This window comes from Rana temporaria, chromosome 1 (assembly GCF_905171775.1).
Source record: "Rana temporaria chromosome 1, aRanTem1.1, whole genome shotgun sequence".
Classification (NCBI taxonomy): Eukaryota; Metazoa; Chordata; class Amphibia; order Anura; family Ranidae; genus Rana; species Rana temporaria.
The window spans coordinates 336,630,763-336,641,710 of NC_053489.1; positions in this window are offsets into that span (position 1 = coordinate 336,630,763).

Below are 10,948 nucleotides of genomic sequence, written 5' to 3' on the forward strand. Positions count from 1 at the left end.
CACCAGACAGGGTCAGTGAAGAAGTGGGAAAATGTCAGCAAGTGCATAGACAGGGACACAGCGACACATCAGAGGTGACGCTTGCGGAGCATCAGTGGGTGCCAAGCCAGGGACCTAACCAGGGGTCAAGTCCTGGGGAAAAAAGTGTGGGAACTCCCACCCAAGATCCACTCCCCCAACAAAAAAAAAAAGATACGCTCATATGCATAATTACTAAACCACATGTTTTTAAGCAAGTTCTTTCTAAATCCCGCGATAACTTGCGGCAGACCTCCGCAATGTCTCCTGGGAACAATGACAAAAGCTCCCAGGAGACATTGCGGCAACGAGGAAGTGACGGAATACCCGCACACTACACGATGTATCCATATACAGGAAGCGGCCAGATACATAAAGGATTACTAAGGTTCGCCTGCCCCTGACAGTCACTCGAGCTGGGCATCGCCGCTTAGTGAAGGATTGGCTCGGGTGGCTCGGCTGCTCTAGTCTTGCAAAGGGAACTGCGTTCCTGCTGTGAAAAAGCGCAGGGACTCCGTTCCCACGCGTTCCCACAGGACTTGAGCCCTGGACCTAACGTGTCAGCGGGGGGTGAAGCTTGGGGAGTATCTGTGAGTACCAAGCCAGGGACCCAGCAGGAAAGCAAGATTTTTGTCATAGGCGATAGCGGTCCTACCTCTACAGAAGTGGTGTCCAGCTGGATGCCTTCACCTGTATAGCTGTCTACCTATAGAAGTCTCAGCGTCTGCTAATTATCTTTGCATCTGTCCTGGCCCTAACCCCCTCTCCCATGATTCTGTTTAAGAGACCATCAATCTCTTTGCATTCAAAAAGTGTCTGGCGCCCACCTGTTCATCTTGCATTACACCCACCATGCCTTGTAACCCACTCTACACTGAAGGATGTCAGCTGTTCCTAACTCTGGAGGTCAACATTAGGCCCAAAGAGGCCTGGGACTTTTTTTTACATTGCATTAAAGGGGTTGTAAAGGTTTGTTTTTTATTTTCTAAATAGGTTCCTTTAAGCTTGTGCATTGTTGGTTCACTTACCTTTTCCTTCGATTTCCCTTCTAAATGTTTTTTTTCTTTGTCTGAATTCCTCACTTTCTGTTCCTCCTCAGTAAGCTTGCCACCATCATCTGAGCTGGGGGTTAGTCAGTCAGAACAGCTTACTGAGGAGGAACAGGAAGTGAGAAATTCAGACAAAGAAAACAAAAAAAAAAACATTTAGAAGTTAAATCATCTGGGGACACAGATGTATGGGGAGACTGATGGGGACATGGATGTATGGGGAGACTGATGGGGACAAAAGCCTCATGCACGCTGGAAGTTTAGCCCCGCTGCATGATGCTCCAGTGTTTAGGTGCCAGCAAAGAAATCAGGACCACCATCCAGTCCTGCTGTCAGCAGTAAGTAAAATTCTATTCTATTCTTCTACTGTGGATTTATTTATAAATGATTTTTGCGGCCCGCGAATATGTGTAAAATATAAAATGTGTCCCTCAAAGTAAAAAGTTTGGAGATCCCTGGTCTAGTCCAAGGTCTTCTGTCCATCAACATCTGAAGCTCATACTTGTTACCTGTTTTTTCTCCAGTCTGGTCTAGATTAAAAAAGTTTCTGAGTTGGCCTTAAAGAGGAGTTCCACCCAAATTTGGAACTTCCTCTTAACCCACTCCTCTCCCCCTTACATGCCACATTTGGCATGTAATTTTTTTTGGGGGGGGAGTGGGGGCTTCAGCACGAGTGGGACTTCCTGTCCCACTTCCTCCTTCCTGTAGGCGACTAAGCTTAGTCGCCTTCAGGAAGTGGCTGCTGTAGGCGATCGCCTAGGACACGTCACAGGTCCTAGGCGATCTCCTGGCCAATTACAGGGCGCGGCGCCGGGCCGCGCCGCTCGCGCATGCGCAGTGGGTGCCCGGCCGTGAAGCCGAAAGCTGTCACGGCCGGGTGCCCACACTGAAGATGAAGACGCCGGCCGGGGAGGGGGGAGAGGAGCGGAGCCCCGGCCGGCGCGTCGCTGGAGCACTGGAGCAGGTAAGTGCCTGTTTATTAAAAGCCAGCAGCTACACTTTTTGTTGCTGCTGACTTTTAATAAACATACAAATGGCTGGAACTCCCCTTTAACCTGCTGGGAACATTTACATGTGCTACACAGAGAAAAGGTTGTTTCAACTACCTGAAAACCACAGTTTCAACCCATTCCTGCTCAGCCTTTTTTCCGTTTTCAGCTCTGTCACACTATGACTGACAATTACTGTTAGGCATCACTGTACCCAAATACATTTTAGATAATTTTTTGAGACAGAGCTTTCTTTTGGTGGTATTGAATCACCACATTTTTTTTTCTTTTTTAGTTATATAAAGGGGGAAAATACAATTTTTTGTTAAAAAAAATTGAAAATAAAATCTACATCATGCCAAAAAAAATTAGATTTGTAAAATGTATTCAGCTACATGTAAACTACGTCTTTGGTCCACAAACTATACGGTATATATTTGAAAATTGATCAGTCCTGATGTACTGACTGTCTATCTAATTTCTTGAGGCCCTAAATGCTAGGACAGTAAAACTATCACCCAAATATTAGGATTTTTGTACTCACCGTAAAATCCTTTTCTCTGAAGTCCATGGACGGACACAGCTCCTTTAGTCTTGACAAGTGGGTTATGTTCCGTCTATTAGGAGAGGACTAGGCAGACATGTTAGATTTACAAAAACATGTAATTATACCAAAGCTGAACAGCCCCACCAAGGGGGTGGTCCCTCTGGTCATAACCCCTCACCTTGCAGTCAGCAGCTCAGTTTGGCAAAAAGCAGTACAAACTCAAACAGGAGGAGTGGAAGCTGTGTCCGTCCATGGACTTCAGAGAAAAGGATTTTACGGTGAGTACAAAAATCCTATTTTCTCTTTCGTCCATGGATGGACACAGCTCCTTTAGTCTTGACAAGTGGGACATCCCCAAGCAGTGTAAAAAAAACGAGGGGTGGGAACAGCAAGCAAACAAACTTCACCCCAAACAAACAAATCTCCTCAACGGAGGAGTTGCAACCTTAAACAGCTGCCTGCAAAACCTTGCGGCCAAAGCAAGCATCTGCAGATGCATGCACGTCAACCTTGTAAAATTTGTGAGACAGACGCTTGATGTCGAAAAGCCCATTTGAATGCGCCGTGGCAGGAAAGGGAGACGCCCGCCCTTTTAGGGCATAAGCCTGAATCACAATCTGTCTGATCCATCGAGAAATGGTGGCCGACGAGACCGCCAGGCCTTTCTTTGGACCAGTCACGACACAAACAGTGAGTCTGACCTCCGAAACAGAGCCGCAGCAGACAGATACATCCGCAGAGCACGAACCACGTCTAAGGAATGTAACGCAACCTCTGGGATGCGACAGCCGAGGATACAAGGATGGAAGTACAATGTCTCATCCAGATGAAAAGCCGAAACCACATTCAGAAGAAACTATTCATGTTACTGAGTAAAGGGCCTGTGGCAGAGGTCCCACTACAAATTCTAATTCTACTAGAGCCAAGGCGGTGGCAGAGACTTGTTCCTTCCCAGAAGTTCTAAGTGATACTCTGGCTGCCAGGTTGGTGAGAGAGGCCTGTCCAGGTACACTTTACCCACTCTGGCTGGAGTGGCAACGTGAGTTAAAGTCCCATTGGAGGTAGGACTGCTTCCGTTTATCCATAGGCCTGAATCTGCAAATTCTCCTTTCACCAACCTATTTCTATCTACATCAAGTTAATCGTTTGCCATGTTGGGCAAGAAATAAAAGTACAGAAAACGTTTGGACATTCCGTTATTGCATCTCATCATCATCATCATCCCTAGACACATCACAATGGTAACACAATCATGCCGTCCCAATCTAACCAGCGGCTTCTGTGGGGGTAGCGCTACACAAGTTTTTGGAAAATGCATTAGAGATTATAAATTTTTATTTTTTTATTTTTTACACAAAGTTGTCAATGAATAAAATACCGTATTTATCGCATATAACACATTATTATTATTATTATTATACAGGATTTATATAGCGCCAACAGTTTACGCAGCGCTTTACAACATCAGGGAAGACATTATAGTTACAGTACAATTTAATACAGGAATGATCAGAGGGCCCTGCTCGTTAGAGCTTACAATCTAGAAGGGAGGGTGAAGTGGAACAGAGGGTAGTAGATGTGGGGGGTGATCAGGTGGGCAAAGTTAAAATACAGTTGTTAGATGTGGGTAGGATAGGCTTCTCTGAAGAGGAGGGTTTTCAGGGATCCTCGAAAAGCTGAAAGAGAAGGAGATAGACGGATAGTTTGGGGTAAGGAGTTCCATAGGCTTGGAGAGGCTCTGGAAAAGTCCTGTAGACGAGCATGGGAAGAGGTGATGAGAGAGCTAGAGAGCAGGAGGTCTTGAGAAGAACGAAGAGAGCGATTAGGTTGGTATTTGGAGACAAGGTCAGTGATGTAGCAGGGGGCAGAATTGTGGATGGCTTTGTAGGTTGTAGTTAGTATTTTGAATTTAATTCGTTGGGCGAGCGGAAGCCAGTGGAGGGATTGACAGAGAGGAGTAGCAGAGACAGAGCGGTTGGTAAGGTGGATAAGTCTGGCCGCGGCATTCATGATGGATTGAAGGGGGGTTAGAGTATGCAGCGGTAAGCCAATGAGAAGGGAATTGCAGTAATCAAGGCGAGAGATGACCAGGGAGTGAATTAAGAGCTTTGTGGCGTCATTGGTTAGAAAGGGGCGTATTTTGGAGATGTTGCGGAGGTTGAGGCGGCAAGATTTGGACAGTGATTGAACGTGAGGCTTAAAGGAGAGTTCAGAGTCCAGGACTACACCTAGGACCTTGGCATGTGGGGATGGGCTGATAGTTGTGCCATCAATTTTGACAGAGAGATCAGGAGAAGAGGCACGTGGGGGAGGGAAAATGATAAGTTCGGTTTTGGATAGGTTGAGTTTAAGGAAATGACGTGACATCCAAAGTGATATATCTGATAGTAAATTAGTGATACGTGAGGAAAATGAAGGAGTGAGTTGAGGGGTAGAGAAATAGATTTGAGTGTCATCAGCGTAGAGGTGGTATTGGAAGCCATGGGAGGCTATCAGCTGACCCAGGGAGGAGGTGTAGATTGAAAATAGGAGGGGTCCAAGAACAGAACCTTGGGGGACCCCAACAGAGAATGGTAGAGGAGAGGAGGAAGTAGAGTTGTAAGTAACACTGAAGGTGCGGTTGGATAAGTAGGTAGAGAACCAGCGAAGAGTAAAGTCACAGAGACCAAAGGTGTGGAGTTTTTTGAGGAGGAGTGGGTGGTCAACCGTATCGAAGGCGGCAGAGAGGTCCAGGAGTAGGAGCACAGAATAGTGTCCTTTAGTTTTGGCCGTTAGTATATCGTTTGTTAGTTTTAGGAGAGCAGTTTCAGTGGAATGTTGAGGACGAAATCCAGACTGAAGGGGATCAAGAAGGTTATTATCAGCAAGGTGGACGCTCAGTCGGTTGTAGACTAGACGTTCAAGGAGTTTGGATAAAAAGGGGAGCAAGGAGATGGGGCGTAGGTTGTCAGGATTGGATGGGTCCAGTGAGGGCTTTTTAAGTATGGGGCTGACTAGTGCATGTTTCAAAGAGTAAGGGAAGATGCCAGAAGAGAGGGAGAGATTGAAGATGTGGGTAAGAGAGTGTAGAATAGAGCAAGAGGGTGAACGTAGCATTTGTGAGGGAACAGGATCCAGAGCGCAGGTGGTAAGATGGACATTGGTTAGTAATTTAGCGACCTCCTCTGTAGTGGTGGGGTTGAACGAGGGAAGTAGTGACTGTACCTGTGTGCATGAGGTGTGAGGTTTGGAGGATGTCTGAACAGTAGAGATCTCCTTGCGAATTGTATCAATCTTCTGTTTGAAGTGATTGGCAATCTCCTGGGCGTTGATTGAGTTAGTGGGTGGAGGCAGTGGAGGACGAAGGAGAGAGTTGAAGGTAGAGAAGAGTTGACGGGGACGGGATGATAGGTTTTTAATGAGGGTGATGAAGTAAGTCTGCTTGGCAGCGAGGAGGCTGGAATTGTATTTTTGGAGGGCAGATTTATACTGGACGAAGTCTTCCTGGGACTTAGTCTTGCGCCACTGGCGCTCGAGAGCACGGTTGTGTTTTTTCAGACTTCTAGTATCATCAGTTTGCCAGGGTTGAAGGGGGCGGGGTCTTATTCTGCGTGTGGTGAGGGGGGCCAGTCTGTCCAGTGATGCTAGAAGTGAAGTGTTGTAGACAGAAGTGGCTAGGTCGGTGCAGGACAGGGGTGCAATTTTGTCATAGAGGTGGTCAGTCACAGAGTGTAGAAGAGAAGGGTTGATATGCTGAAGGTTTCTACGAGTGACTGTTAGGTATTTGGAGGGAGAGGAGACGGAGGAGAGGGAGAGAGTGAAATTAATAAGGTGGTGATCAGAGAGGGGGTAAGGATCGATGGAGAGGTTGCATGGAGTGCATAGGTGGGAAAAAACAAGGTCAAGGGTATTGCCTTCAGAGTGAGTAGGCGCATGTATCCATTGCTTCAGGTCAAAAGAGGAGGTTAGACTGAGAAGTTTGGAAGTTGCATGAGTGTTAGCATTAGTAGGGATGTTGAAGTCGCCAAGAATAATTGTGGGGATTTCAGAAGAGAGAAAGTAGGGTAGCCAGGCAGAGAAGTCATCAAGAAAGGAGGATACTGGACCGGGGGGGCGGTAGATCACAGCTATCCTTAGAGAAACTGGGGAGAAGAGACGAATGCAATGCGCCTCAAATGAGGAGAGTGACAGAGAGGGAGGTGGGTGAAGTACCTGAAAGGTGCTATGTGGGGCTAAAAGGATTCCAACACCCCCTCCTTTGCGTCCACTGGGTCTGGGGGAGTGAGTCCAAAGAAGACCACCGTGGGATAGAGCAGCAGAAGACGCAGTGTCGGATTCGTGAAGCCAGGTTTCAGTGATGGCGAGTAGATGAAATGAGTTTGCGATAAAGAGATCGTGGAGGGATGTGAGTTTGTTACAGACAGAGCGAGTGTTCAAAATGGCGCAGGAGAAAGGGAGTCTGGTCATGGGAAGAAGAGAAATGGGAACTAGATTGTGTGCATTGCGGCTGCACCCAGAGGGTGTAGGGTAATGGGTGCGTTGAGCACAGTTGGATGAAGGAGGTCCAGGGTTTGGGGAGATATCACCAGAGGATAGGAGAAGCAGGAGGGTGAGGGAGGTAATGTGGGAGTGCGATTTATATGAGTGGACCTGCCCCAGTGATTTGGAGCATTGGGCGTTTGACTTTAGAATTAGCATGAGTTGGTGAGTGCAGTAATAAGGAGAGGACAGAAGTGAGGGCGATATATAGAGGGTGTAGGGTGGACCAGAGGGGTGACTGGAAGAAAGTTTGAGGATAGAAGACACAACTGTCAGAAGGAGTGGTAGAGAGTGCATTTTCGAAGGGAAAGAATGTGAATTTAAACAAAAAAAAAAAATATATACCTGGATCATGAACAGCAAACTAAAAGTTTGTTTTGCTTTGTGCAACCGCTGAAGTGCATAGGCAGAAGTGTTTCCACTTATAGAATAGCCCCACTTGAAGAAGAGCCCCAGGCGCAATGAGCCCCCTGCTAATGCTTCCCCCTAACACATACCTTTTGCCCTTAAAAATCGGGGCCAAAGCAGGGGGGTGTGTTATACGCCGACAGCGTACCTCACCGAGCCGTCATCTCCTCTCCACTCGGTTCCTTGGCTCTCTGGTCACACACACAAAGTCCCACCTCCGCCACCGGCATTGAACCAGTGTTCTGCCTATCACAGTAGCTGGTCCAATGCCGATGGCAGAGGCGGGACTGTGTGTGTGTGTGTGTGTAATGTGAGAGCCGAGTGGAGTACTTTTTTTAGGCTGCATTGAGGACAATAATCAGGCTGCATTGATGCATTGATTAGGCTGCATTAAAGTGGGGGTTCACCCAAAAATCAACTTTCTGCCATTAGATCCAGCATACTGCTGACATCTGCAGTATGCCGTTTTTTTTTTTTTTTGTACTTATCGTTTTATCAGCCGTTGTTATCCGGCTCCGAGCGGGGATTCCTTCCGGGTATAGGCACTCCTAAGCCAAGCGGAGTTGATTGACGGGCTGCTAAAGCGCGTCACGCCTTCCGAAAATACCCGAAGTGACACTCGAGTGTTTACGGCGCCTGCGCAGTCAGCTCTACACGGCAGGCGCAGGCGCCGTAAACACCCGAGTGTCGGGTATTTTCGGAAGGCGTGACGCGCTTTAGCAGCCCGTCAATCAAATCCGCTTGGCTTAGGAACGCCTATTCCCCACAGAAATCCCCGCTCGGAGCCGGATAACAACGGCTGATAAAACGATAAGTACAAAAAAAAAAAAAATAACAGCATACTGCTGGATCTAATGGCAGAAAGTTGATTTTTGGGTGAACCTCCTCTTTAAGGACTTTATTTAGGCTGCATTGATGCATTGATCAGGCTGCATTGAGTACTTTTTTTTAGGCTGCATTGAGGACAATAATCATGCTGCATTGATGCATTGATCAGGCTGCATTGAGGACTTTATTTGGGCTTCGCTGAGGACATTAGTCAGGCTGCAGATGGACATTGATGGGCACTGACCCTTAATTTGCTTCAAAGTTGTTTATTTTAAAAATGTTTTTTTCCTGAAACTTCCCTCTTAAAATTAGGGTGCGTGTTATACGCCGATAAATATGGTATTTTTTACACATACCATAGGCATACACCCCAGAAATATTATGCTTCATTGCATCTTGTGTATCAACCAATACTGTATACAAAACTATTTACTGTAATGGTCCCCACTATACGAGTGATCTGGAAATTTAGCTTAATGAAGATTCACAAATAGCTTCCTAGCCTATTGTTACAGGGTTGCCACCAGGAATTCATGTTCATTAGCCAAGAATCACAAGAGACTGAAGAAAGGAAGAACAAAAGAGTTCCTGTGGTTCCAGTAGTGCAATTGTCTGCAGGGGATGGCTTGGACTGGTGTTTCATCAGGGATGTCTTACTGAGCGGGCACAACTGGGCACAGACGGGGGGCCCCACGTTCACCTGGGGCCCCAGAGCCGGACAAATTGCCCCCCCAAGAATGCGGGTGAGAGAGCGGGCGGCTCCACTGCTCCGCAGGCGGCTCCGTGGATGAGAGAGCGGGCCGCTCCGCGGGCGGATCCGTGGATGAGAGCGGGCGGCTGGGCGGCTCGTGGGTGAGTAGACAGCTGGCTAATCAGGGAGCCAGTGGGCGGGGGAGCAGAGAGATGACAATAATCTCTCACCGCCCAGCGGTGCAGTGCAGTTTTGCCCTCACTGTGCAGGCAGCCGGGAAGCTGAGAGATGACATCATATCTCTGCTGGCTGACATCATAATATGCTGCCTGACTTGCAAGACACCACCTTAGCAGGAAAGTGACACAGCAAGTGACAATCAGCAACATATGGCAAGTGACAATCCGCAACGTGTAGCAGGTGACATGGCAAGTGACAATGGAGTCGGACCACTTGGCCTTCAGGAGAATGATTAAAACTCATCTCTTCTGAGGTAAAGGGTTTCCTTACAGAAGGAATGGAAACAGCGCCCAGAGGCGATTCAGTTTGCAAGTGTTGTGCTTTATAAGTTTTTCACTCACTCACTCACTCACAATCCGCAACATGTGGCGACGTGGCAAGTGACAATCCGCAACGTGTAGCAGGTGACATGGCAAGTGACAATCCGTGACATGGCAAGTGACAATCCGCAACGTGTGGCAGCCGACGTGGCAAGTGACAATCTGTGACGTGGCAAGTGACAATCCGCTACGTGTGGCAAGTGACGTGGCTAGTGAAAATCCGCAATGTGTGGCAAGTGACATGGCAAGTTACAATCTGCAACATGTGGCAAGTGACAATCCGCAATGTGTGGTAGGTGGTGTGGCAGGTGACAATCCGCAATGTGTGGCAGGTCACGTGGCAAGTGACAATCCGCAAAGTGTGGCAAATGACAATTTGTAACGTGTGGCAGGTGACTTGGCAAGTGACAATCTGCATCTGGTGACAGGCGACGTGGTAAGTAACACGCTAAATCTGGTGACGGTATGGATGGTAAGTGACAAGCTGAATCTGGTGACAGATGACAGGTGGCAAGTGACACGCTGAATCTGGTGACAGTAGCATGTGACACTCTGAATCTGATGGCAGGGGGTAGTAGCAAGTACTTTCATTATTGAGAGTAGGTGCGTAAATTGGGGCAGGCTTGTAGGGGCCCCATAACATTACTTTGCCCAGGGGCCTATGATGTTATTAAGATGGCCCTGTGTTTCATCAGACATGCCGATGGGTCAGTTCAGGTAACAAGCAAAGACATGGTCAACAAACAGGCAAAGGATCAGTCCATGAAACATGCCAGGGACAGATCAAGTGGCAGTCAAATAAGAATCTGTTAAACAAGCCAGGGTCAGATCAGGAGGCAGGGAGAAGACAGGTCCAGGGGCAAGCTGAGTCAGTAACAGATATCCACAATTTTCAAGGTAACACAGGAACAAACATACGGGAGAACCAAATATCAACCAGCAACCACAGAGAGAGAGACTAGCCCCCTTATAAAGGCTGTTTGCCGCCAGTCCAGGCTGGACGTGTGTCAGCGCCCACATTTGTGCACGCACCTGTGTGCCCGTGTGCATCTGTGTGCCCATTTGTGTGCGACAAATGGGCACACAGTACCCCTGGAAATAACACTGTCTGCCACCTGCAGCTTTTCACTATAGGATTGCTCCTATTCATCTATCAATGGCATACCATTAATTTTCATTTGTAAATTTGTTTCCCTGTTCACCAACTCGGCAATGCCCCTGACCTTCACGTCTCTATTTGCGCTTTTTCGTTTAATAATAATGCACACTTAGTTTCCAGAAAAGCTCTAAAGATAATCTTTATATCCATTTTGCAAACAATGTTTTGAAATGTCAATTGT